We start from the raw sequence: 26,292 nt of genomic DNA, 5'->3' as shown, positions 1-26,292 counted from the left end.
GGCTTAAATTATATCAAATATGCAGTATATGTATGTATGTTGTCAATATACTAGATACTTTTAACACTTTTTTTGCCATGATGAGGGTTTGCAATTCACCCTGAAGCTGATGGGAGGCCAAATGTTCTGAAAGAATCATTTTGCTATATGGAATTTACAACAGGGAATATCGTATATTTTATTATTATTATTATTATTAATAGTGTATTACACATCCTTTATATGAGTGAAATGTATAATATATGTACACTTTTTTTGAGAACTGGTTGTTAAACATTTACCAGCACATCACAGGTATTAAATCATTTTCCCATTTCCTGTATGTTCTGAACACTCTTTCTCTATATCTCCTGCACTTAACTCAGTGTTTCCACCTGTATATTTTCTACTGATCTATATTCCAATTCACTAATCCTCTGTTTTTCTCTCCAACTACTATAAAAAATAAAGCCTATCTTAAATGCCTAATTTTAATGTTCTCATATTTAAAATTCTTGAATTTCCTTTTATAAATTCCAGCTCTGGCGAAATTCCCACCTCTTTTTCCATTTACTATAATAATCACAGTAATTTAAAAATTTATTTCTGATAGCTCTAGTAACTGGCTGTCTGTTTTTCTATAAACTTTTTTTTTCTCAATCCTGTTTCTTGGTAGGCTTTATAATTTTTTATTAAATTATGGATATTTTGTATGAATAATAATAGATGGTCTTAGGAACATTGTCTGGCTCAGGGAGTTTTCCTTATATCCTAATATGCCTATTATATAGGCAGATAAGGAGGCACAGATCAATCAAATCAAGGATTGCACTGATTTGATGCTATGTCTCAGGTCTTATAACGATCTCCTTTCCCCATCTGTTTTTCCTCAGCTGAATGATGTAACCTTCCAGAGGTCCCAGGGATAGCCTGGATTGTTAACAAAAAACCTGCCCCTCTGAGGGTCCTTGGCTTTTCAGTCCAGAGGACTAAGGCAAATGCTGCTGGGTTTGGTTTTTTGTTTGTTTGTTTAGAGGTTTTCTGCTTATCTTCTTGGGCTTTTGCTCTGTGCAACTTATAAATACGCTTAAGTCTCAAGAATAAAACCACAAGTTGTGATCTCACTTCCGTGCTACTACCCTTTCTCTGGGATCCTGACTACTCATAATCTGGCTACCTTTTCAATGTGAAATCCAGTTTATTTTCTTTACAGCATTATGAGATTTCCAAAAGTTCTACTCTTTTCTCTGCATCTAAACAATGCATGCTCATACTGTTGTCCCACTCTTCACATGAACATCAGCATTTGCCTGGAGTAAAAAAAGCTGCTTAGAGAATGTTGGTTCACAGTTCTCTGATTTTCTTCTCTCAGGGATTGTGGGCTCTCAAATCCTGGTTGCCTGCTAGCTGTCTGATGTCTTCAAACGGATTCAGGCATATATTTTTTAAAATTAGCTTTTCTGGCTATTCTCAGTGATAGCATTGGCCCGCTCAAATCTCTTCCATTTTGGCTGCATCTACACGCTCTTTTGATGATTTCATATGCCTGTACCAGGACAGAATTCTTTCCTAGATCCTCTCATAGCATTCTGTGCATAATTTTATAATAATTATCACTCTGTTGTGGTAAAGACTTATGTACTCATTTGTGTCTATTGCTGGACCATAAACTTGTAGAAGGCAGACTGTCTCATTTTTCTTTGAATTCCCAATATCTGATGCATCATTGCAGCGAGTAAATGATTGTCTAATAAATAATTTAAAAGTGGGTATGGGTATATATCTGTAGATTTCTAGACTAGTCAGGATGTTAATTATCTGACAGAATGTTGCAGAATTTGTTTTCCTGTATGTATATATTTTTTAAATCTCCATTTCTTTTCATGCTTTTACAACTTTATTTTCTTTAAAAGTTTAACCCATCTGCAATTTGTTTTGTTATACAAAGTATAATAGAGTTATACTTGTGTTTCTTTAGCTATGTTTTATCTTAGGAAACTAAGTAAGAAGAAAATTACTTTTTCAAAATAAAAGGAAATTACTTTTGTAGAACAACCACATATTATTTCAGGTGCTAGAATTACATATTTTTAACTGACCATGAAATTTTTGAACATTGTAAACCCATAATAATTAGTTGATAGATGTATATTTCTCTTTTGACATATTTTAGTATTTTTAGATGTTATTTATTCACTTTGTTGTGGTAAGTATTAAAATGGATGATGTGGGGATCCCTGGGTGGCGCAGCGGTTTAGCGCCTGCTTTTGGCCCAGGGCGCGATCCTGGAGACCCGGGATCGAATCCCACGTCGGGCTCCTGGTGCATGGAGCCTGCTTTTCCCTCTGCCTGTGTCTCAGCCTCTCTCTCTCTCACTGTGTGCCTATCATAAATAAAAATTAAAAAAATAAAAAAATAAAAAAATAAAATAAAATGGATGATGTGAAAAATACTATTGAATACACAAGAACTCTATTTATGTACTTATTTTTAAATTTCTTACTTGGAATTTGAGTACTCTATGAAGTCTTCCCAGATTACTTAGGGAAGAGTTAATCAATCCCTTTTGTAGATGCCCATGATCCTTTGTGGCTCTTTTATGGCTGCTACCAACTTGCGTTGTATATATATGCTTAACATTAAGATTTCGTCCCTGTTTCTACCACCCTTCCTATTTCCCAACTATGTTTCCTTTTTCTCTCAAGCAGTTATAATCTACTTGTATACTCACATTTTTCACCCCTAACACACACACACACACACACACACACACACACGTGCACATGCATATCCACAGAGTATGGGTAACTTTCTTGAGAGCAGACATTTCTCTCTAGTTGGTTTACTGTTGTATCTCCAGCACCTAGAACTGTACCTAGCACATATAGTATGTGTTGAATGGATGTCTGTTTCCTAGACTAGATTGTGAACTCATTGAGAACAGAAACCATGATCTAAATCTTAGTACCCTGGCATCTAGCATAACATTTACTAAAGCAGGTGCTAAATACTTTTGTAGTAAGTGATAACTCATTTTCTTGTAAAACTAAAGGGATTATGGTGCTTGTATTCCAATAATCCTACTTATTGTAATCTGTAGCTAGTATTCAACAAATAGTTCTTAACATAGAATTAGTATGTAAGAGGGTTATGTATTGAAAATCTACTCCATTCCTTGAATATGTATTTATTTATTTACTTATTGAACTTTATAAACCCATAATAGTTATACAGATTTATTATTTCTCTTCTGTTATATTTTAGAATGTTTTGATATTTTATGTTCACTTTGCTTTATTAGATATTGAAATCACATAGATGATATGAAAAATACTTTTGTAGATTTACTGAGTACATATCTTATAGCAGATATTGTGTTAGGAATAGGAGGAACAAAATGAATAACATGTAGTCCTTGTCTTCAAAATCCTAAATAATAGCTAACATTTACATAGTATGTTATGTATACTAGGCACTATTAGGAGAACTTTATACATATTTATCCCTTGAATTCTTATGAGAATTCCATGATAGAAGTATTATTATTTTCCCCATTTTGAAAGTGATAAACTGAAATACAGGTTAGCAGTGCAGTTTGTCATTAGAATCTGTGTTCAGTGTCCAGTTAAAGTCCAGAGACTGTACTTAAGCCTTTCCACAAAAGGTGGCCTCATAGAAAAAAAATGGTTCTTGATCCACACTCTGCTCCCCTTGCCATGGGCTCCAGCAGCTCAGTCTCTTTCTTCTGAAATGCTTTGGGGTTCATCTTCAAAGCTGGTTTTGAGGAAAATGCTCTTTACTCTCCTGATCTCTATTTTCGTAAGACAAACTTATTATTGTGGTTTAACAGATATAATGATTATTATGTTGAAAAATAGAAGCTCAAAAGTAATACATAGGAGATTATCATAAAGCTCATAAATTTCTAACAGTAGTGATTTCTGGCTTGCATATTATTTTAGGTGGTTATAACTCACTTGCAAAATTCAAATTTTAGTTGTGCCACTTCAGCATGACCTACTTAAGTGCCTTTTATTTTTTATTTTTTATTTTACTAATAATATCAGTTTTTAGAGGGGAGGGGAACTGGAAAATATATAATGTGATTGATCTCCAGGTAGTTAATCTAAAGGAATAGCAGATGGTAAACATTAGCTATTAGAGCAGGAAATTATTTCTTCAACATATTTTTTTAGCTAAGAGATTCTTTGAAAATGAGTAATTCTGGTTGGTTGATTTGGAAAGTAAACCATATGTTGTTTACATGTTTTGGCATTTATCCAGTTTCCCTGAAGATGAGAGTGAAAATGGGGGGAAAAAAAGCCTTTTACTAATTAGATAATAATGAACATAATGAAAACAGGTGCCATAACTTTTTGAATTATGAGAATGCATCTTCAGAACAAGCTCTGGGAATAGGATCATGAGGGAAAAATGTTCTGTATGTGCCCATGATGTGAGCACGTATGTGTCTGGAGGATGCCAAGGCACACTTTGAACAAATTTAACTGCTAGTTTTATTACCTGATAGAAATAAAAAAAAAAAATCAAAATTAGTTTTAAAATGCCCTGTTCATTTTTTGTGAATTACTCAATGTAAATGCAAGTTATTATCTGGAATCTTGACATACTAGTTAATATCTTAAAGCTTTTCACACACAAAAAGGAAGTAACTAAATTTGCATGAGAAGGAGTAATAAAGATAGTCTGATACTCCTTCTAGCCAGCCAATAGGACACTGAATCCCTATACCCTGTATATCCCCTCACCTCTGAATGATAGCAACACCCATGAAGTCATGTTCTCCCTCCACAATCAGAAGAATGGATGTAGATGATATTGCTTCAGCCACAAAGGAGAGCAGTTGCAAGCCTGGTATGGGGGAAGGGTGATGTGTGATAAGAGCTGTTCCTGAAGGAAAAGATTGAGAAATGGAAGAGGTATCGGGGAAGTGAAGAGGAGCAAAAAGGACAGTTTGGATGACTGCCTGGGTGAAAGTCTCTCTCATGGCGGGGTAGTAAACTGAATGTCTATTGCTGAGAAGGGAAAACTTTTCCTGCCTTGAGTCTTTGCCTTCTAATGGACAAGATGGACGTGTTTGAATTCACAGGAATGCCTACTGAAGAAAAGTGAATATAAAAAATAGTACAAAGTTAGGGCTATTAAAATGCATTATCAACTTTTTAAAAAATACACAATGTTTGCATTCATTATTTTCTGAAAAATATAACTGCTGTGTTCGAAAATAATATGTGAAATCTGCCCTTACACAATATGACCCGATACTAGCTCTCTTCTGTGGTTGCAAAGGCACTTAAATTCTACTGGTGATTATTTTTCTAAATGATTAATGCTTATTGTGATTATTCTCCAGCTAATATATGTATGCAAAATGTGGCTGCAGGGATTTGCTTTTGTTAGCATATCCCCTCCCCCACCCTGAAACCTCAAGGCTCCAGACGTTGATGCTGGAGAGAGAAAATGGATGTGTGTGTGTGTGTGTGTGTGTGTGTGTGTGTGTGTGTGACTGTATCTAACCTTCAAGTTGATACATTGGTGATGATATACAAACAAACGAAAAAAGATAAAGCTTTCCCCTTGCTAATGCCCTTCTCAACACATTAATATCATTTTTGAAAAACTTAACAGTAAGCAGAATGTTTTAAATTTAAGTGAGGCTAGTATTTTAAAACAGCTATACAAAGCAGTTACAACTGGAAATTTAATATAACTGAGAATGGCACTTTTATTAAATAACTCTGTGATCTTCCATCCATGTTCTTAATCAGTCATCTCCCTGTAGCAAAATGCATAGATAATCAACAACTCGGTCTGTCAGTAAACTTGTTGGGGGATTAAATCCTAAAGGAAGGAGCCCATAGCCCTGGAGGAAAACTGAGTACATGTTTCCCTGAGTCTTTGAAGGCTCATCTCGGTAGTCCCACTGCTAGAATGTGCTCTGTTGTCATAGCAACACCATCTCCTGCTTCATACAGGAAAGATTAGCTCTTACTGTGCAGAGGAGAGAATTTAGGGGAAGTCAGAGTAATCCCTGGGTGCACTTGGAGAGAAAGGTTGGACCTCGCCTGAGGGAGGCTGTCTCTGCAATGATAGAATTGGCTGCCACAGACACTGGTATTTAAGTTGAAGAGCAGAATTCGCAGTAAGTGTCAGCTCCTCCAGAGTAGAATATTGATGAATGAGGTTTGTCGAAGTCTCGTTGAAGACTGTCCCATGCAGCAGTGGAATGACAGCAGGGAACTCTGATAAGACTGCCAATGTTTTTCTAGTTTAGGTGGTATTTAAGGGGTTGATCACATCAGAAACTTGAGGGAAAATGTTAGGTACTTTTGAAACATCCATCTAAAATCCTGGGAGCATGTTAAAATTAGATAAGCAAAAAAAAAAAAAAAGTGTATTATAGGTTTTTGGTGCTTAATTGATTTACCCTAGATTTTTGTGCACTTAAATTTAAAATTCCATAGAGAGAAAAAAATTCATGAAAAAATGTATTATTTCTAAGCAAGTGTGTTTCTTTTACACCAAAAGTAATAAGATTTCATTTTAGGATTGCAAATGTTTGTTTTCAATTATGTATACAGTTTTTGAAAATCCTTTTAGAAGCATACAAGTGATACAGCTCTTTTAAGATAGTTAGACTGTGATAAAAACGATATTCTTTGGGGAAGATTAATTTATTTAGGTCTTCTCTTTGGTGCTATTGCTTCAACTTGTCAGCATAAAGTATGTGCAATGTGTAAATCTTTCAGGATTTTCTGTTGCTTGTCTCAAATGGATTTTATTCTAGGGGACTATGTGGGTTGATTTTGTTTTTCCCCCCTTGGTCTGTATGGGAACAGTTCTTTCTATAATTACTAAGTAGTGCATAGATTTTAGCTTAAGAATCAGTAAACCTTGTTATAGATTTGAAATGTTTGATATTGATATCTATTGTGGAGATATCTACTCATTGAAAAACTTAATTACTTCAGAGTGCACTTTAATCCACATCCAAAAATAAAAATAATATTTCAAGATTATGTAGATTTTATGTACTATATTACTAATATGTGAACTGTGGCTTTGATGATCAGTGTGTATATTACACTGAAATTATATACATTTTTTTTAATTTAAGATATTCCCAGTGAAAATTGTAGCATGGTGCATTCATCATGTTTTTCAATTGCTTTGATCCTGGCCATATATTTACAATGTGTATTTAAAAACTAGCTTTTGGTTTCCATATACAAAATCCTAGGCTATCAGTGTACTTCCACACTACAACTAACATTGCAGTCCCTGCTAAATACAGCCAACATCATAAAAAATATTTAATTGCTATTTGAAGTATACTGCTTTAATTTACCAAAATGAAAGAAATTTGGGTGTTGCTGTAAAAGCAGAGTGCAGATTACACATATACTCTTTTTCTCTGAAACTTAATGCTAGAAGAGACCATGGGTCTTAGACATGAAGGAACGGTTGTGTTAAATGGCTACATAAAATTATTCTCTTCATATGTCAGGAAATATACACAAAACCATAAGGGTCACAATTGGCTGAATAGCATTCAGGTTATAACTATGCAGAAGCCTGATGCTCTTAAGAAAATGGAGACAAAGCAGGAAGTCAGGGAGCCCCTTTCAGTAAATGATTGTAAATCTCTTTTCTATCAGTAGTTCGGGGCAGAGCCCTTAGAAATCACGAAGAGAAAGAGGCAAATCTGCTATTTCTCCCCGGTTCTCCATCCTTACCCTCCAAAAACAAACTGGAGTAACTTATTTCTCTTCATTTATGGCCTTTGTGCAAAAATGAGGGAGCCAATGACCATATTCTAAAAAGAGAGAAACTTTGAGTTCACTATATGATGCCAGGCTCAAAATAAACAGAACTGGGAAAGGGGAACAATGGCTAGGTGAAAATGGGCACCACTGACTGAGATCACAGAATAAAGTATATACAAGTATATACTATATACTGAATAGTAATTGAAAGGTAAGGAAGGAATTTAGCCCATTCACTACGTTAACTAAAGTTTTTCAAGAGGTGGTCCTAACCAGTTTTAAATAAGAAACTTATTATATTACTTAGAGTTTTCCATTTCCTGTCTTCTGAGCTTATTTCTTTTGTAAATACAGTAATGATTGAACTGGAGCCAAATGCTGAGAGCTGAAGACATGTAGGGATTTATTATATCCCTGAGGCAGTTTGGTTTGGGCTTCTACTATGTCAGGATCTTGCTAGGTGAGGGACAGGTCCTACTCCAAAGCCTAATTATCCTTGGAAAGGCGTTGCTTCAGGAATCTTTGGAAGAGCAAGCTTTTCTATTCTTGAACTGGTCTCAGAGGTTTGGAACGTCTTTTGGAAAGTCCAGAAGTCAGTTTAAGAATAAAAATCTTAGGACATCAAGATCTTGGGGTTAGTATATATATAATGGTCAGTTATGTACATTAAAGATAGCTTTTGGGATCCCTGGGTGGCGCAGCGGTTTGGCGCCTGCCTTTGGCCCGGGGCGCGATCCTGGAGACCCGGGATCGAATCCCACATCGGGCTCCTGGTGCATGGAGCCTGCTTCTCCCTCTGCCTGTGTCTCTGCCTCTCTCTCTCTCTCTCTGTGACTATCATAAATAAATTTAAAAAATTAAAAAAAAATAAAGAAAGCTTTTAAAACTACCCAGTATGGTTGATGGTTGACATATACATTATAGTAAATATTGAAGGTAGAAATATTTAGCACAAAAGATAACACTATGATATGAATACTTTTTGCTTTTAAAAATCAAATTAAGATTTAATTTTGACTATATAAAATTTGATTCTATAATACATTGTTGGGTTACAGAGGCCACTTTAGAGAGTTGTAATATAGCAATGATTCCTCCTCTTTTTTAAACTTTGAGATTTATGCTCATGTAAAAATCTTCTCCTTATATTCTTTAAGTTTGACTTTATATGTCTCAGGACAAATATGTAAGATGCTAAATTTATCTCTCAGGATTGCATGTAAGTAAATGTGTAGCATCGTGTATGGGAAGATGGCTGGAACAGTTGTTGAAATTGGGTTATATGTAGAAAGACCAGAATGTTACTTGGGTTTATGTACTTTTGGTGATAAACACTTCTGAAAGCAGATGGGGGCCAAGGGGCATTTCTGAGCCAAGAGTGAGAAATAGGAGCAGGGCTCTGTGAAAATGTATTCTACAAATGTGGAAAGGATAAATCTATGGTATGGGCAAGAGTTAAGGGGAGGTGTTTAGGACTGAGAAGCTAAACTAGCATAGAAAACCTGAGAATTAAAGGTAAGGAATAGGTGAGAAAGCAATCATAGCCACATAATCTAAGGAATTTCATGTGTTGATTTACTCAGCTAAGGTTTTATTTGGTCACTGCCAAGATGGATGGTAAGAATTACAGAGCAAAATGCTATGTTCAGGCATTCATAAAAAAACACTTAGTCTGGTGGGACTAAGAGATAGAAAATTAAAATGTTTTGTAGTAAGAAATGTGGGAAACTAGGGGGTATACTTGGCCAATGACTGGATAGCGTTAAAGAACCTTCAAACTTGGAAATGCATGGGTGCCATTAGTAGACGTAGGGAAAGCCAATAGGAAGAGACAGGAGGTTTTGTGAGACGTGAGGAGAGAAGTGATAGTAATGGAGACTGCAGTGAATTTGATTTGGCCATCCTGTTTGATCTTTAAGACTTAGAAAGAAATATTGCATTTAACTGTAAGAGTTAACTTACCCATAGTATAGTTTGTTTGTTTGTTTGTTTGTTTGAGAGAGAGAGAGAGATCGATAGAGAGTGGGGGCAGAGGAGGCAGAGGGAGTAGGAGGGAGAGAATCTTAGACAGGCTCCACGCCCAGTGTGGTAAAGCCTGGTGTGGGGCTTGATCTCATGACATTGAGATCATGACCTGAGCCTAAGTCAAAAGTTGGATGCTTAACCCACTGAACCACCAGGCACCTCATAATGTAGTTTATTTTAGAAGGTTGTGTTAGTGCATAGAATTTCATAGTGTCTTTAGCATTTACTTTACTATATTTTGTTTCTCTTTAATATTTGTATATAGCAATTAGAGTATGCAAAAACTTGATATGTGTTTTCATTTTGAAGTTCAACTTTTTAGCATGACCAAAAAGAAGTTTATCTTTCATTAGTTGGGTATGACCGTTTAAAATTTAATAATTTTTGTCTTTGCATTGTGCTCTTGGCACTAATATAAGATAAAAGTAAGTTAATACAAAGGAAAAAAGATATATTCAGCTGAACTTTTAAGAAAACCACTTTTGTAGAACTTACCCAATGTGCTAGGGTCAAGTATTTTATATTCTTTTCTATCTGGATAATGGCATAATTTTCCATCACTGTAGTCCTGAAATGAGAAAAGTTTTTAATAATTATAAGAACAATATCAACAGTTAAGATCTTTTGGTACTTTACGGTTTATAATTATTGGTAAAACAAAAACAACCCTGCCCAAAAAAGACCCCTCTGTACCTATATAGAAGAAAGAGAGAAAACAATTTATTATAGTGTAGGGATATATGGTGATGTCAAAATGACTATAAGTTCTGCACAGAATCTCACACATATGTATATAGTTAAGTAGAATAAAGAATAATAACTTCTCTATCTTTTTGAGAAGTAAATAGATGCACCTGATTGTCTCCTATTTCTCTTGTGAAAGAAAGCTAATTCTGAGCTAATTCTGGAAGCTTGAATTTACAGTTTGAAGGGCCAGAAGTCTTAATCTTGCTTTGGAAAATCAAAAGGTTGGTCCTGTTACACCTGAATATTTTCAAGAAGACACTCTAAAGGGGATGGTAGGGAAGCAGCTTCCTGTCTCCTCAATGAAAATCATCCACTTATCCTTATGATGCACCTTTTCTACACATTATCTCATTTAATTATCACAACACTGTCAGACATATATAATTACCATTGTGTCCCAGTTTTATGAATAAGTAAACTGATGCTTAGAAAGGTCAGGGAATATTTTTAAAGTTATAGAACCAATAGTAGGAGATTATCCAGCTCCTTATCTCACATTCTCATTTCTTAAATGAGGCATTGTAGAAACTCATTTTTGGATGCTACATGGAGAGGTAATAAGGAAACAATCATTTTTATTGTTCTTGCCTTAAGTATCTATGAACACTTATGCCCATGTTATAAATAAGCAGGCCAAAAAAAAAATAAGCAGGCCATTGGATACAGTCTGGTCCAATTTTTCTGTGCAATAACTATTTCACAGAATTGTTTTGGGAATTAAAAGAGATAAGCAATGTAAAGAAACTTGCACTGCACTAGGTACTTAATAACAGAACAGTCACAGAAACTTATTCCACTCCAGGAAGAGGAGAATGATGAAGCAATTGGAGCTTTATTTTTGGGGGATTTTATTTATTTATTTTAGAGAGAGAAAAAGAGCAAGAGGAGGAGCATAAAGAGAGGGATAAGCAGACTCCCCACTGAGAGGGGAGCCCTATGTGGGGCTCAATCTCGAGATGCTGAGATCATGACCTGAGCTGAAATCAAGTCAGGTGCTTAACCAACTGAGCCTCTAAGGCATCCCTGCAATTGGAGTTTCAGTAAAAATAATGCTGTCCTGAGATTCAATGTGATGAGCACTGTGTGTTATATGCAAGTGATGAATCACTGAATGCTAACTCTGAAACTAATGACACACTATATATTAATTAATTGAATTTAAATAAAATTTAAAAAAATAACACCCTTACCCTGGGTTCCTTCTGCATAGACAAATTATAGGAAAATGAAGACAACCAGAAACTCCCACTCCTCTCAAAGATAATGCTAAGCTCTTCCTTGTTATGGACCAGTTAAATACTCTGCAAACATGAACTCAAATAATCATATCAATTATCCTATAATGTAAATGATACACCTGCCCCTGTTGTTTCTATGGGGAAGCTAAGGTTCTGAGAGAAGGTCCAAATCACCTGTCTTATAAGTGAAAGGCCTGGGTTTGAATCTATGTTTTTCTAGCCACAACACCTATTCTTTTAACCACAATATTATTCCTTGTGTTGCACACATGTGTAAGGTGCTATGAGGAAGGTTAGTATAAGATATAGAACTGTCAGGAAGGATAGTGGCGACAGGGTGGGAGTGGTCACACGGGGAGGCCTAGCAGATACAATTCCCCTTTAGCAAATACAATTTCTCTGTACAATAACTATTTCATGGAATTGTTTTGGGAATGAAGGGAGGTTGTAACCAGAAAAACCTTGCAGGACACTAGGTGCTAATATATGTTAGCAGCCACTATCATTCAACTATAATCTTAGGTCTCAGTTACTGCTCTGACTTTTCCTTTTCTTTCTTTTTCTTTCTTGTTTCTTTGACTGTTTCATAGACAGTCTGCAAATATACATGTTACCTCCCTTCCACTTTATCTAATAGTCTGGGAGATGATTAAAGGTTCACAGAAAACTTTCCTAGCACTTGACCTCCCAGGTGTATCCATTAGGGTTCCTTATGATTGGGATAGGCAACAGTGGAAGTATTCCTCTAAATACCATCATGTATTCTCAGTTTTTTCTTTATTGTTGTTGTTTTGTGTTTTGTTTTTGTTTGTTTGTTTGTTTCTAGAGAAAGGGGCTCAGTGGGAGGAATATCTTGAGAGTTTTTCATTTTTGCAAGTAAGGATGCCATTACTGGCTAGGGAACTTGCCTCTTCCTGTATGTAGCCTTCATTCATAGGTTTCACTGAATGTGTTGTAGAGGGTAAGAAAATTAGCACCAGAGGGAAAAAAAAAGGGCATTGTTTATAATCAGGCTCAGAGGAGTCAGTGGCTCAGTATTTGAGTCAAAAAATCAAAATATACTAAAGGATCTTCAAACTTTGTGATCTATAGAAAAAAGGTTTTCACACGTGAGTCCTGAATGCATGTGTATGTATTATATCACATTGCCTTTTAAATCACATGCAGAAATTCACACAGTGGAAAACTCTCTGAAGGCTATTACTTAATCTGTGACAGAATCACTTATATCTCATACTTTTTAGTAAAAGCTAACAATATGATGATCAAGTTTAGCCCTGTATAATAAATATTAAGAACAGCAGTTCACATAACAATATGGTTAAGACAATGATTTGTGGAACAAACCTAAGGTAGATTTTAAAAGAAAAATGAGAAATTGACTTTAACACTGCCTGTACCTTCCAAACTTGTCTAATAATGGTCACTCCAATTAGTAAAAAAGGAAAAAAAAAAAAGAAAGAAAAATCACATATAACACTTTTCTAATGCTTGGAAGGAACCTTAGAAATTTTTAAAAATCCCAGAAGCCATGACTTAGACGATACGGCACATGTGTATCTTCTCTCTAGAAATTGCTTTAAGCGAGTAGGGAATTTAAGGGTGATAACCAAGTTTTTTTTTTTCTTTTCTGTAGCTAATAAGGTCCCAAGGGATGACTGTACCCATATCAGGAAGGAGACATGTGTTTCTCTTAACTCCTGCCAAATAGGGATCTTCTTCACCTTTAGTTCTTTCCTCTGGTTCCCATTCTACACAGTGGGAAAGAAAAGGCCCAAGAATATGATTTTTCTTTTTGGCTTATTTTTTGTTACAAATTCTCACAGGATTTTTCTCAAGTTCTTTTATGATTTTTTTAGAGCTTAAAATTTTAACCTTGTTAATTTAGCATTGTTTCTTTTCAACCCCAAAACTTGGTTTTCTTAGTGGCCCTTCCTCTCTTAAAGCAAATATAGTTTTTAACTGGTCAAGTGAAAAAGCAGAACTGGGAGTAACAAGATATTGTTAGTAACTTTATAATTTTAAATATCTTAAATATATATTTTTAGAAATAATCCATTATAATCAAATTACGTGTTATTGGACCTGTGGTATAAAATTAAGTTTATAATCTGGCAAATATTTATGTTATGCTTTCTCCATACTAGATTATCAGATAAAATCATCTTCAGCATGGTATGTGACATTTGCCAATGTAACATGTTCTTGGCACAGATCTCTAACCTTCTAGAGATTAAATGAATCTCTTACTGGTTTTACCAAACCAGAGGAAAAGCTTGTCAGGGTAATTGAAATATAAAATATACTTCTGATCAAATGTACCTGAACAATTTTGGTTCAGAACTACCCCAAATTCTGGGTTGTATCATTGTCACAGTGCATGTTTCAAATAGGTCCTGTTTGTTGTTTATCTACCCTGGGAGACCTAAGTTAGAAATACAAGGAGATTTCACTAACTGTTGCAGTGTATTCATTTGTCATTGCCATGCAGCATAAGGAAGTGCGAAGCTCACACACTTTGGCATAACACATTTCCCTTGGAATCTCAGCCCTATACCTCCACTGTAGTTCCTTCATCTACCTACTAAAGAGCTAAGAACCTGACTTGCATATTGCCTTATTTCAAAGATCAGTGGATAAAGTAATAAAATGTATTAATAAAATATTACACATTTGTTTTAAATATATATTCATGTTTAAAACATTTAGACTTCCTAGAGTCACTTCCATCACCAATATATTATTAATAAAATATTACATATTCATCTAAATGCATATTCATGAGAAAAAAATTTTTAAAATACAGAAATGTGCAAAGGGAGGGTCCCCCATTTCCTACTCCCTGTATACTATCCGCCCAGTAGCCTATTGCTGTTAGCAGTTTGGTTTGTACTTTTCCAGAAAAGAAAAGTAGATAAATGATAGCTGGTTCAATAGCTATCCTTTTAAAAAAATGGTCACCAAGATTTTGAATATAGGTATCATTTTTATCATTTTTAATCAGTTGTTGGAAAGGTCCTTTTGCCAATGATTTGCTGAAGTTGTCATAGTTTTTTATACTAGCCAATGCTACAAAAGGCATAACAATTTATAGACTAAAAGAAAAGTAGAATGGATTTAACCACACACTTATCTTTTGGGAACCATTGATTATTTGTGGCAGGATCCCTTCTGGAATGACAATTAAATACACATCTTAACATTATAAGTACCGAAATAGATGCTAAGCCACATTAAAAACTAGCTCTTGGAATATTGGTCTGCAAATGTCTGCAGAGCTGAAATGTGTAAATTAGAGATTCACTGGAGTCTGCTAGCCAAAAGTGAAAACGAAAGTGCTTACAGCTCGCTAATTAATGCTGCATGTCCAATTTGATTGCACAAAAAAAAAAAAAAAAAAAAAAGAGCCACCAAAGCCTAGGAAAAAGCAGTGACCTGGGAGTCAAGAGAACTGAGTCTCCTTCTATTCTACTACTCAGTATGGGACCATCCTCTGACAGGTCTGGCCTTTGTCCTCAGTGTAACCATTTAAAAATAAGGGTCATATTGCCCACCCTGTTAACTTCTCTGAATTGGCAATAAAATGGAGGGAAAAACCAAAGCGATCAAGTTCCAGAAAAAGCATGACCTAACAATAATTTATTGCTGAACTGTTAATGTTCTGATGGCTGTACTATTGAGATATTTTATGAATTTTTAATGAGTTTCTACCAGGTCAGACTCTTCAAGGAGCAGTTAGTAGAACTCACAACTGTTTCTGGTCCATGACAAGATAAGTGCAGGATTTGAAACAGCAATTTTATGTCTGTAGAATTTAATAATAAACAAATGGGTTTGTATTGTGCGTGTTCTGTTTCAAGCTTTGCTTCTTTGTTTTATCCATGCCATACAATTGGATGATTCCTTTCCAAATAACTATGTTATTCAAAGTGAAATAAGTGCTTCTCCTCAACCACTTTCCTCCTCTCTCCTGTCTTCCTTCCCTTTCTCTCCTTCCCCTCTCCTATCTTCTCATCTTCATCTATTCACCCTCTTGCCCCCTTTCCCCTTCACTTGCTATGACTCACTCTCCTCACCGTTCCCCTTAATCTTTCATTTGTTTTCATCTACTCTGATTTACATAACTGAGAAACTTTATCATCTACAGAAGGGAATAAATAGTAACCTTGATTTCAATCATGGTCAACAAACAGAGCTCTTCAAATAGTCCAATTTGGAGGAAATATACATATTTTATTTCTGATTACTAAAGGGTATGTGCCTATAGCCCTGTGTGTTGTTTCCTCTCTCCTTTTCTTCACTCTCTGCATCCATTTAGATTTATTTAGAATTTGGTAAGCCCCTCACATGTGGGATGGTTTGTGCTTCACACCCCACTATATCCTCACCTCCCATTCCCTGTTCCTATCCCTAAAATGAAAAATAAGCAAAAGTAATTAGAACTGGAATTCAGGAATCTCTGAATATTGAACCTGAGCATGCTCAATCTTAGGATGCATTCTTGCATGTACCCTTTAAAAAAGAGAGATAATGGGATGCCTCAGTGGCTCAGTGGTTGTGCGTCTGCCTTTGGCTCAGGGAGTGATCCCAAGGTCCTGGGATTGAGTCCCACATTGGGCTCCCCTCAGGGAGCCTGCTTCTCCCTCTGCCTATGTCTCTGCCTCTCTCTTTGTGTCTCTCATGAATAAATAAATAAAATCTTTAAAAAAGAGAGAGATAATATTAAGATTAAGTATGTGGAGGTTGAAATTCAAAGCTTTTATTATTAAGAATATAAAGTGACACCTAGGTGGCTTACTTGGTTATCTTGACTCTTGGTTTTGGCTCAGGTCATGATCTTGTGGGTCCTGAGATTCAGCCTGGAATCAGGCTCCTGACTTGTCAGGGAGTCTGCTTGAAGATTCTATCCCTCTGCTCTAACCCCAATGTGTGTGTGTATGTGTGTGCTCTTCCTCTCTCTCGCTTAAATAAATAAACCTTAAGAAAAAAGAATATAAATACAATTGGAATTATTCCTTTCTTTCTTATGATTTTATTTACTCATGAGAGAGAGGCAGAGACACAGGCAGAGGGAGAAGCAGGCTCCACGCAAGGAGCCCGATGTGGGACCCGATCCTGGGGGTCTCCAGGATCACACCCTGGGCTGAAGGTGGCGCTAAACCGCTGAGCCACTGGGGCTACCCAAAATGATTCCTTTCTAAATGCCAGAAAATGGACACTAGATTTTTACTTAGGCCATTGCTTTCCTTTGCCTTTAAGATAGGATTCTTGCCATAAAAAGGAGAAAATTGTTTATTTTCTGAGGCATGAAATCACTCAATTGTAGTACATTTTGCACTGCTTAATAACAATTGTAACAGCTGACATGATTTGTATGTGGATTAATATGAAATTTTGTCCTGGTTTCATCAATTAACATTTTCAGTTGTTTTATCACTGTATTTGCTACTGCAAATTGGTTAATATACCTTGGTGGTTACAGGGAAAAGACACATTTTGGGTAAGAACATATTTAAATAGAATAAGATAAAAAATGTCCATGTCTTGGTTTAGTATAGTCTAGAAAATAATGTTCAACCCATATCTGCAAAGCTTCTAAGCATTTTCTCAGAAAAATAGAGGATAGTATCTTATAATAAGTACTTCTGTGCCTCCAGGGACAATATATACCATGTTGTTGTTTTTTTCCCCCATGACTGGTGTTTGCAGCATCATCAGAATTGGATGACATGAGGTCATCTCCTATAGAGGTATGTAGGTGAGAGAAAAGGATAGTGGCTCAGGAGTCAGCTACTCTGAGTGTGAATCACACCTGTGATACTTTGACAAAGTCTTTCAATCAAGATCCTAGCATATGCCTCTATGGTATTAGATTAGCTGGGCCTGCTTTGAGGATTACATATAATGAAATAAGTATTCAGCACTCAAATTTAAATTATTTTTAATGGCAAACGGCACTAATTAAGCAATATAGTTTTTTGCATCAGTTACTTCAAATAATGAGGGCAGAAAGGAGGTATCAATTTTTGTAAGAATGATGCCACAATAAGGGAGACAGTGATTTAAGAAGCCCAGGAAGAGGAAGTGTAGAACAGCCAGGCCATGAATTAGCCTTGGCCTCACTGAATCATACATAGGGTTATCATACTATTTTTTGCCCAAACCAAACATTTGGAATGAGAGGGGGCACAATTAATTATTACACTGACACCAAGACTATGTGAGGCCAGCCTACCACAGACATAATCCCTCTGTTGTATACCTGTTTCTGTGTCCATCTGTCCCCCCATTATGGCTTTCTCTGATGAATTTGGCTTGCTAATGGCCCCTCTTACCTTGTCAGTCCTGTGCTCCCTCATGACTTTAGCTATGGTTACTGAGTTAGGAGTTTGGGTTTCTGAGATTTGTATTATGCTAAATAACAAAACAGCTGAAGTGATTTGTATGTGATTATGTTATTCAAGGCGAAATAAGTGCTTCTCCTCAACTACTTTCCTCTTCTGTTCTCCTCTTCCCACCATAGATAATTGTAGATACAATTATCTGGAAGTCATGTTGAAATGCAAATTCTGATTCAGTAGGTCTGTGGTAAGGCCTGAGATTTGATGATTTTAACAGGTTCACAGGAGATTTTGATGCTGCTCATCATTAGCCCAGATGTTGAAAAGAAAGGTATTAGTGTAAATTCCAAGAGATAGAAATTTTTGAGCCAGTTCACCTCTCTGATTTGACCATAGTAATTACAGCTTTGACCTCTTATGGTTTGATGATCATTTGGACAGGTGCCTACTTTGGCATTTTGGGCCTGGGGAGGTAATATGGCTACCAAGGCAGTAAGTAGGTTAATTTGTTCTAGAAGGGAGTATAGAGAGGAGCTCATATACTAAAATGATATGTTCAATGTAAATTAGTTGTCCCATTTCTTTTCATGGAAAGCCACTGAGGAAGGAGCTTGAAAAGGTGCCATGGGCACTGGACACCTCTCTAAACCAGGCCAGTCAAATCTCAGTAAATGTTTCTTCTTTGCTAAAGCCAAGAAACAACAGATTTCAAATCATAATCCACTGTGCTTTATCCAAAGAAAGATTTTATGGATGGCCATGGTTGTGTAACATTAATATAGCAGCATGAGACATAGGGGGTAAGGAGTTTATTTTGAGCAGCTCTTGGCTAATTAGAAATAATCACACTGTAAGAGCTCTTATCTTGGTATTATTTAGAGTATTTAAATTGATATAGTGAGTACAGAAACTTAGACTAATTAGTTTTTTAATGGTCAACCAAGACAGATTTTGTAATTTTGGTATGAGGGGAATTCAATGATTTGTTATGATAGAAACAGCATTAATGAAAATGAATATATATTCCTGATATATAAAGAATATTCATTACCTGGGAATCCTTTTTTCTTAAAGATTTCATGTATGTATGTATGTATGTATGTATGTGTAGAATGAGAATGGTGAGTGGGGGAGGAGAAAAGAGGGGCAGGGAGAGGGAAAGAATCTCAAGCAAATTCCCTGCTGAGTGTGGAGCCAGCTGTTGGCTCCATCTCAGGACACTGAGAACATGACCTGAGCTGAAATCAAGAGTCTGACGCTCAACCAATTGAGCCACCCAGGCGCCCCTCATTACCTGGGAATGCTTTCAATTCTTAGTCATTTTTATTTTTTTTTTAAATCCATGCTGACATTACCTCTTACCAGTCCTTTTACTACAAAAAATAAAATAGGAGCGAGACCCAAAATATTTCCTCTTCATCCATTGACATTTTAAGAAATATTATATTTCTACTTGTGACTTGCTAACTACACTACTTTATACGAAAGAATATTAGAGCAAGGTCCACACTGTCTATGAACATTTGGAAAAATATGACAGTTGTGTGAAAAGTTAGTGTAGAATAAAAAAATTTTGAACTTTGAAAACCAAGACTTTAGAAAGTAAGATCAATATAAGTAGTGTTCCTCAGATATTGATAGAGATGGGTCTCTGAGAGAGAGCCTGTGCTCTGAAAGGAGGATTTGGTGCAAGATGGCCACCTTGATGTTGCCCAGGCTGCTCAATTAGAGTTGACCTAATTCCTCAGCCATCCATGATTTGAAAGTTTGCTTGATTTCAAACTAGATGATAATTTTGAGAACTTTCATGGTTCTCTTGAACCATAATCCTCCTTTCCCCCCAAATCAGTGCTAGAACTAACCATCGGTTTTTTAATTTGAATATTTAAATTGACTCAAGTATACCAAATTTGAGAAATGTAAAACGTGGGAAGAACCCTTCTATATTTACTGTTTGTTAAGGTCCTATAATACAACAAAAGCAAGTACTATTTCTATTATTGAAAATGTTTCACCATTTATCCCTGGGTGGTAACAATCATCTGAATGCTATGTAGACCCATGATGTGTTGTCTAGGATTCTGATTTTTTTTTTTTTTTTTAGGATTCTGCTATTATTAAGACATTTAATTATAAAATTACCTGGTTTATAGTTTACTCTCTACATTGCAAGCATAGTGCTTGTTATTTTTTACAGAGCATTTTATTTTAGATTTAGGCAAGTAGTTGTTTCTCCCCTTTTCCCCACTTCTTTTATATTTACTTACAGTCCTTTCAACCTGGCACCTAGAAGTATCTATACACCTTGTGTACTTACTGAATGCTCATACATAGAGGTGAAGCCATCCATGGTCATTCAGATTTCACATCCTGTTCCATGAGTGTGGCCATGGGTCCTTGTCTACCTCTCACCTAAGCTCTGGTGATCTGGTGTGATGGGAGAGATGAGTGTGGGAATGTAAGTAGTGGTATTAGAACTTTATCCTTTTGGGGTGGCCATAGGGCCTCTGGCTTCTTTGTGCTTTGAATAGATTTTAACTGTGGCCTGTGGGTAACCCCTTTATTGCTTTATTTATATTGAGGTATAATTGATATATAACATTGTGCTAATTTCAGGTATACAACATAATGTTTTGTTGTATGTGTATATCAAAAAATGGCCACTATTATAAGTATAGTTAATATCCATTACCACACATAGTATAAATTATTTTTTCTTGTGATGAGATGAAATCACTTTTCAAGTAGAAAAATAGCAAATATGCTACTACTGTTTTCTTTCAAGAGTAGGACTTCAATTTTCTGTATCTTCCAAATACTGATGTTATGTTGGTTTTCTTTTTATCTCTTATTTCATAAATTATGTTATTTTTTCTCTTCGTATTTATTTAAAGCTTTAGCAAATTTCCTAAAATGGTATCATTTGATATTATTCAGTCTTGAATGTCAAACACAGTTGTCTATGGTTATAAATATCATGTAATTGGTCAGCCTGTACTTATAATCATGGAGATATTGAAAGTTCACCTGTATTTATAAGAAATCATAGCTACTCAGTTTATGCTAATCGCACGAAGGGTAGACAGAAGGCCTTTGTTACAGTGAGTGGAAGGTGGTAGTAGGATATTCACTGATCACTGATTTTATGAAGTGCTGCAAAATGGGTAACCTCAGATGACACCTTTCAATTTAGTGTCTCTAAGAGCTTCCTAAAATCTAAAGTTAACTGTTTTTTCCCCCACATAGCATATTATCTGTCTTTTTCAGGTTTTTCTCTTCATAATACCTACCAGATAGGTGTTTCCTGCTGAGTTATAGCCGTACAATTTAGAGAAAAAATTGGTCTAGAATTAAGGGGCCAGTTTTTTTGTTTTTTTGTTTTTTTTTTTAAGGGGCCAGTTTTTTAATCCTAAATTTGCCACAATCAGTGTGACTTGAGCAAGTTCTTTATCTTTCTCAAGCTCTTTAAATTATGAAAACTGATAGTGTTATCCTAATCCTAGATCTGTTTTTGAGTTTTGTAAAGGTAGTGACTATCAAAATGATTTATATAATTAAAATGTGTAATGATTCAAATCAATTGATATTATTCAGATGAATCTAGAATAATTTAGTCTTTTTTAGAAAGATATTAGTACTTTGGCAAGTGTCTAAATAATAATGTTTTATAAGTTGGTACCAAAACTCTTTCTGGCTTAGAATCCTTTAAGATAAGTTCATTAATACCACTGTTACTGATGATGATGGATTTCAACATCAGAGGTAGAAGTAGTAAAGAAAGTTTGGTGGAAATCTCTTAGATATAAACTAATGAACTGACATTAACCATGTTTTTACATTATAAAACATTGGCTATAATAACATCAACGATGCTAGAAAACAGAAGTCTTAAAGCCAAGAGTAAGGTAAATTGTATCAGTTTTAATCCAATCTAGAAAATGGAGGCCATTCCATGTTATTCATTAGAAAACTCAATACCAGGAACTATTTGCGATAGTATTATAAAAGCAGAAAAGCTAAACAGAAGATAGTAAAGCGATACAGGAACTAATAATAGAAGGAAGCCACTGCTACAGCTGGAGGGAGAAGTTGGGGAGGAATTGGTGTTACTAGAACCCAAGAGCCAGAGCTACCTACCTTGTTGTGTGAGATTCACAGAAGATGCTTCCTGGCAGGGGCTGGAATATGGGGAAGATGCATCCTGAAGTGGAGCCAGAGAGGATGTGTGTGTAAAGTGGGGGTAGGGATACTCACCCTTTTCTCTCTCTCTCATGCTCAGTCTTTGCTAGCATCTCTCATCATTTGAACTAAGACATAAGACAATAGGCAGAGAAATCTGGGAAGTGGTTTGCAAAGAATAGGAGAAGAACAGATCAAATCAGCAAATGACCAAAGTGTAAGATGGAATGTGTGTGGAAGCCTTTTATAATCCTACTTTAGGATTTGTTTTTTGTTTTTTAGGTCTAAGAAGTTCTTAGTGGCTCAGATTTCTTGCATCTCAGAATGATAGGGATGAGCTCAGCTTCCTTGTTGAGTAGTCCTGGCTTACTGCAGTAGGGAGAGGAACTTTGGTGGGAAGGAGGGCTTAGGAGAAAATACTGTGGAGCATGCACTCTAATCATTAGACTCTAAGTTCCTCTAAAAACATGGGTACTAAATAGATCTAGTAGGACTACAGGATTTCTCCCTCTTATACACACTCCCGAAGCACAATACGCTTCTTCACCTGCTCGTGAATGGCAGAAAATACCAAGAGTAAAAGCCTTTCATTCAACAATTAGAGATAAGATATTTAAATTACAAATGCCTAACTGAAGTAATATTATTTCTGTGGGGAGATTTCAGTCAAAGGTCAATTAATCAATCAATATGTCAATCTCTTCCTTAGTAAAATCATTTATATCGAGCCAGTGTGCACACAAATAGCCGGAAGATTGGCCATTAAGATGGGACAGAGAACATGGTGGACCCAGATGACAAACTTTGAAGGTTTTGACGATTTTTCCTAGAGTGGTACTCTTTACCTCCAATATGAGCAAAACCAACAGTGATTTCAGCATATGCGAGCACATAGGTGTTATGTAGTTCTGCTTTACGGGCTAAGTGAAGACTCTTGATTTTACAAACGTACACTTGACCTCAGTAAAGATCTTCTTTCCCAGGAGTTTGCTAATCAAGGTAGTCATCTTGCCTGAAATAATGCCTTTAGTTCTTTAGTTACATTTACATTCGCTCTATGGGAAAAAAAATCCTATTCTTTCATGAATCCGTTAAAAGTGGGACCATACTGGCAATAAGTGCCCTTGTTTATTAGTTTTGACCAAGAGAATATTTGGCTTGCTGGCATCATTTTCTGAAAATTTCCTGAAGATTTATTAAATGAGGATAAAATATCCTCAGATTCAGTCTTACTAACCCCCGATGGCTGTTGGTTGTGGTGTTCAGTTTTCTTGATATCAACAGTGGCCTCTTAAAATTGCATATTCAGTGGAGCCTGCTTCTCCCTCTGCCTCTCTCTCTCTCTCTGTGTGACTATCATAAATAAATAAAAAATAAAAACAAAACAAAACAAAAAACTCTTATCCTCATACGTTAAAAAAATTGCATATTCATGTTGGATATTGTCTACATTGATTTCTCACATGTGGCCCCAAAACTCTTGTATGAGAAATACTTCTGGATTACCTGCTATTTAAGATGAATTAAACCCAGATTTCTAGGTTTTGTTAGGATAGAGGTTTTTAGTGTTCAAGTGGATCTGCATTTTTGACAGTTTCCTAGAAAATTCTGAAGCAATTAAAGTTGGAGAACTATTTGATATACACCTATCATATGAAATATGCTCAACTAATTAGAGTAGTTTACCTATCCCAATACACGAAAGAAAATCCTTTATGTTTGTTGCTATATTCATTTCATATTGCTGTGTAACAAATTACCACACACTTAACAGCTTAAAGCAACACTCCTATTTCACAGTTCAGTAGGTCAGAAATCTAGGCAGCCTCTTGTGACTATAGAACTGAGGTCCCTGTTTCCTTACTGGCTGTTGCCAGAAGCCTCTATCATCAGCTCTTTACAACTGCCTACATTCCTCCTTGTGTGACCTCCTCCATCATCAAGCCATCAATGGCACACTGAAAACTTTTATGCTTCGAGTGTCCCTGACTTCTGCCACTAACTAGAGAGAGCTCTGTGCTATTAAATGACCATATGATTAGATTAGGCCCACCCAGCTAATCTCCCTATTTAAGATCCACTGTGCCACATGACATTGCATAATCTCAGGAGTGGTATCTCACCATGTTTACGGGTTTGGGGAGTTAGGGTATAGAATCTTGAGAGGAAGAGCAGTTTCTAGATTCTTCCTACCACAGCATCCACTGTAGTAATGATTTCAATAAGTGGTTCAAAACAATATAAAAGGATGTAAAAAGACTCAGTCTTTTTATTTTAAGCAGACATTAAATAGACATGTGATTATCACCTCCTATGATTATCCAGTTCAATGAATAGTTATTGAGTATTTACTATGTAGCAATCATAAATTGGTAAAGGAGTAAGAACTGGAACTTTCCCTTAAATAGCTTACATTTCATAATCAAATACCTCTAGAAGTAGAAAGTCTTCTTTAATATTTTGAGAATTTTGTCAAAAAGATTTCTCGTATTTTGTATAAAAATACTGATTATGTGTGACTTCTAATCTTCGATCTGACAGGTAATAAAACACATTCACATCTTTAAATTTGATTTAACTGTATTTCTCCTCATAATCTATGACAATGTTCTTTTCAGGTTTAGAATCCTCTAGTTCTTTGACTGTATTTTATTATGATTTCAAGTCCCTGCAACATGTATGTTATATTTTTAGTAAGACATAATCAAGTCACTTAACATTTCTGTTCCTCAGTTTTTTCAAAAGTGAAACAAATATTATACAGTATTTAAGATTGCCTTTTTCAAGTAAAAATATTATCTTTGGCTAAAATAAGTGAAAACAATACACATAATGGGAATCCAATGGAGAGGTACTGGAGTTTCTGACAAAATTCATAGAAGAGTTAGTCACCCAGCAATCTGGGAATGTAGGAACCAAAGACAGCCCCAATTTTAGAAAAGTCCTGGTAAATCCAGTGATGGTAATTTTTGTACATTTTTTCTAGAGGTTAAAATATAACAACCTAGTTCCAATGACTCCCTTTTTCTGTCTCAAAGCTCCAAATTTTTCTAAAGGAGCAAGGGATTATGGTTTCTGGAGCATACATGCATATTAGAAATGGATCATATGCACTAGGTTTCCAACCCAATGGGTGCTTAGTACATTTGGCTGCTAAAACATACAGACACACACACCACACCATTCCATATCACATATCACGTAACTTTTTCATATAACCGAAGATAATCCTACTGAATACTTACTACCTATTTCACATAAACCTCAACCAACCTCATTCTTCCCCAAATGGAATGAAATCTGTCATGTCCAGCTATGGCATTCAGAGATGGTATGGAGGAGCCCAGTTTCTTTCTTTTTTTTTTTTTTTAAGGTTTTATTTATTTATTCATGAAGGACACACAGAGAGAGGCAGAGACATAGAGGGAGAAGCAGGCTCCCTCTGGGGAGCCTGATGAAGGGCTCCATCCCAGGACCCAGGATCACGACCTGAGCCGAAGGCAGACGCTCAACCACTAAGCTTCCCAGGCATCCCAAGGAGCCCCAATTTCTGAGGCCAGACCATCAAGTTATGTTCATTCTTATTTAGTTCTGTAACAATTGAAGCTATGTGATTAATGGACTAATTAGCATATTTATCTACTACCACCACACCATATACACACAGTGGAAATAAAACTTAAAAAAATGAGAAATGTATTTTAATCATCAGACACTTAACAGCAAACAAAGAAATTGAGATAAATATTGCACTCCTTTCTGCATCTCATTCCAAAGGATAGTATGACTAACCAGCTCCACTACTCACTCCACATTGTCTTTTCTTTAGCTAGTGGTTAAACTACTCAGTAGTTTTCAGATGGCATATCATGTCAAGGTATGAGATTTTATCTCTGCCTATAAGGATTGGGTTGACAATATTTTCCTGTTGGCGGAGTAAAATGAGAAATGCTTCAGGTGCTTCTCTGGGCCTATATCCCAATCCATTTTGTTTTT

At 35.8% G+C, this 26,292-nt stretch overlaps 1 protein-coding gene and 1 long non-coding RNA gene across 19 annotated transcripts in view; one reads left to right on the top strand and one right to left on the bottom strand.

Annotated features, from left to right (window-relative positions):
• NOL4 (nucleolar protein 4) overlaps nucleotides 1–26,292 on the top strand; it is a 524,626-nt gene that overhangs the window by 303,718 nt on the left and 194,616 nt on the right. The window lies entirely within an intron of this gene.
• LOC144315619 (uncharacterized) overlaps nucleotides 1–26,292 on the bottom strand; it is a 59,573-nt gene that overhangs the window by 28,533 nt on the left and 4,748 nt on the right. For all 5 annotated transcript variants that reach the window (XR_013381348.1, XR_013381349.1, XR_013381346.1 and 2 more), the window contains exon 2: nucleotides 10,287–10,359. This is a non-coding gene — a long non-coding RNA (uncharacterized LOC144315619). The remainder of the gene's footprint in view (nucleotides 1–10,286; nucleotides 10,360–26,292) is intronic.

The sequence above is a fragment of the Canis aureus genome, chromosome 6, assembly GCF_053574225.1.
Source record: "Canis aureus isolate CA01 chromosome 6, VMU_Caureus_v.1.0, whole genome shotgun sequence".
In the NCBI taxonomy this organism is placed as follows: domain Eukaryota; kingdom Metazoa; phylum Chordata; class Mammalia; order Carnivora; family Canidae; genus Canis; species Canis aureus.
This window is presented reverse-complemented; position numbering and strand designations above follow the sequence as displayed.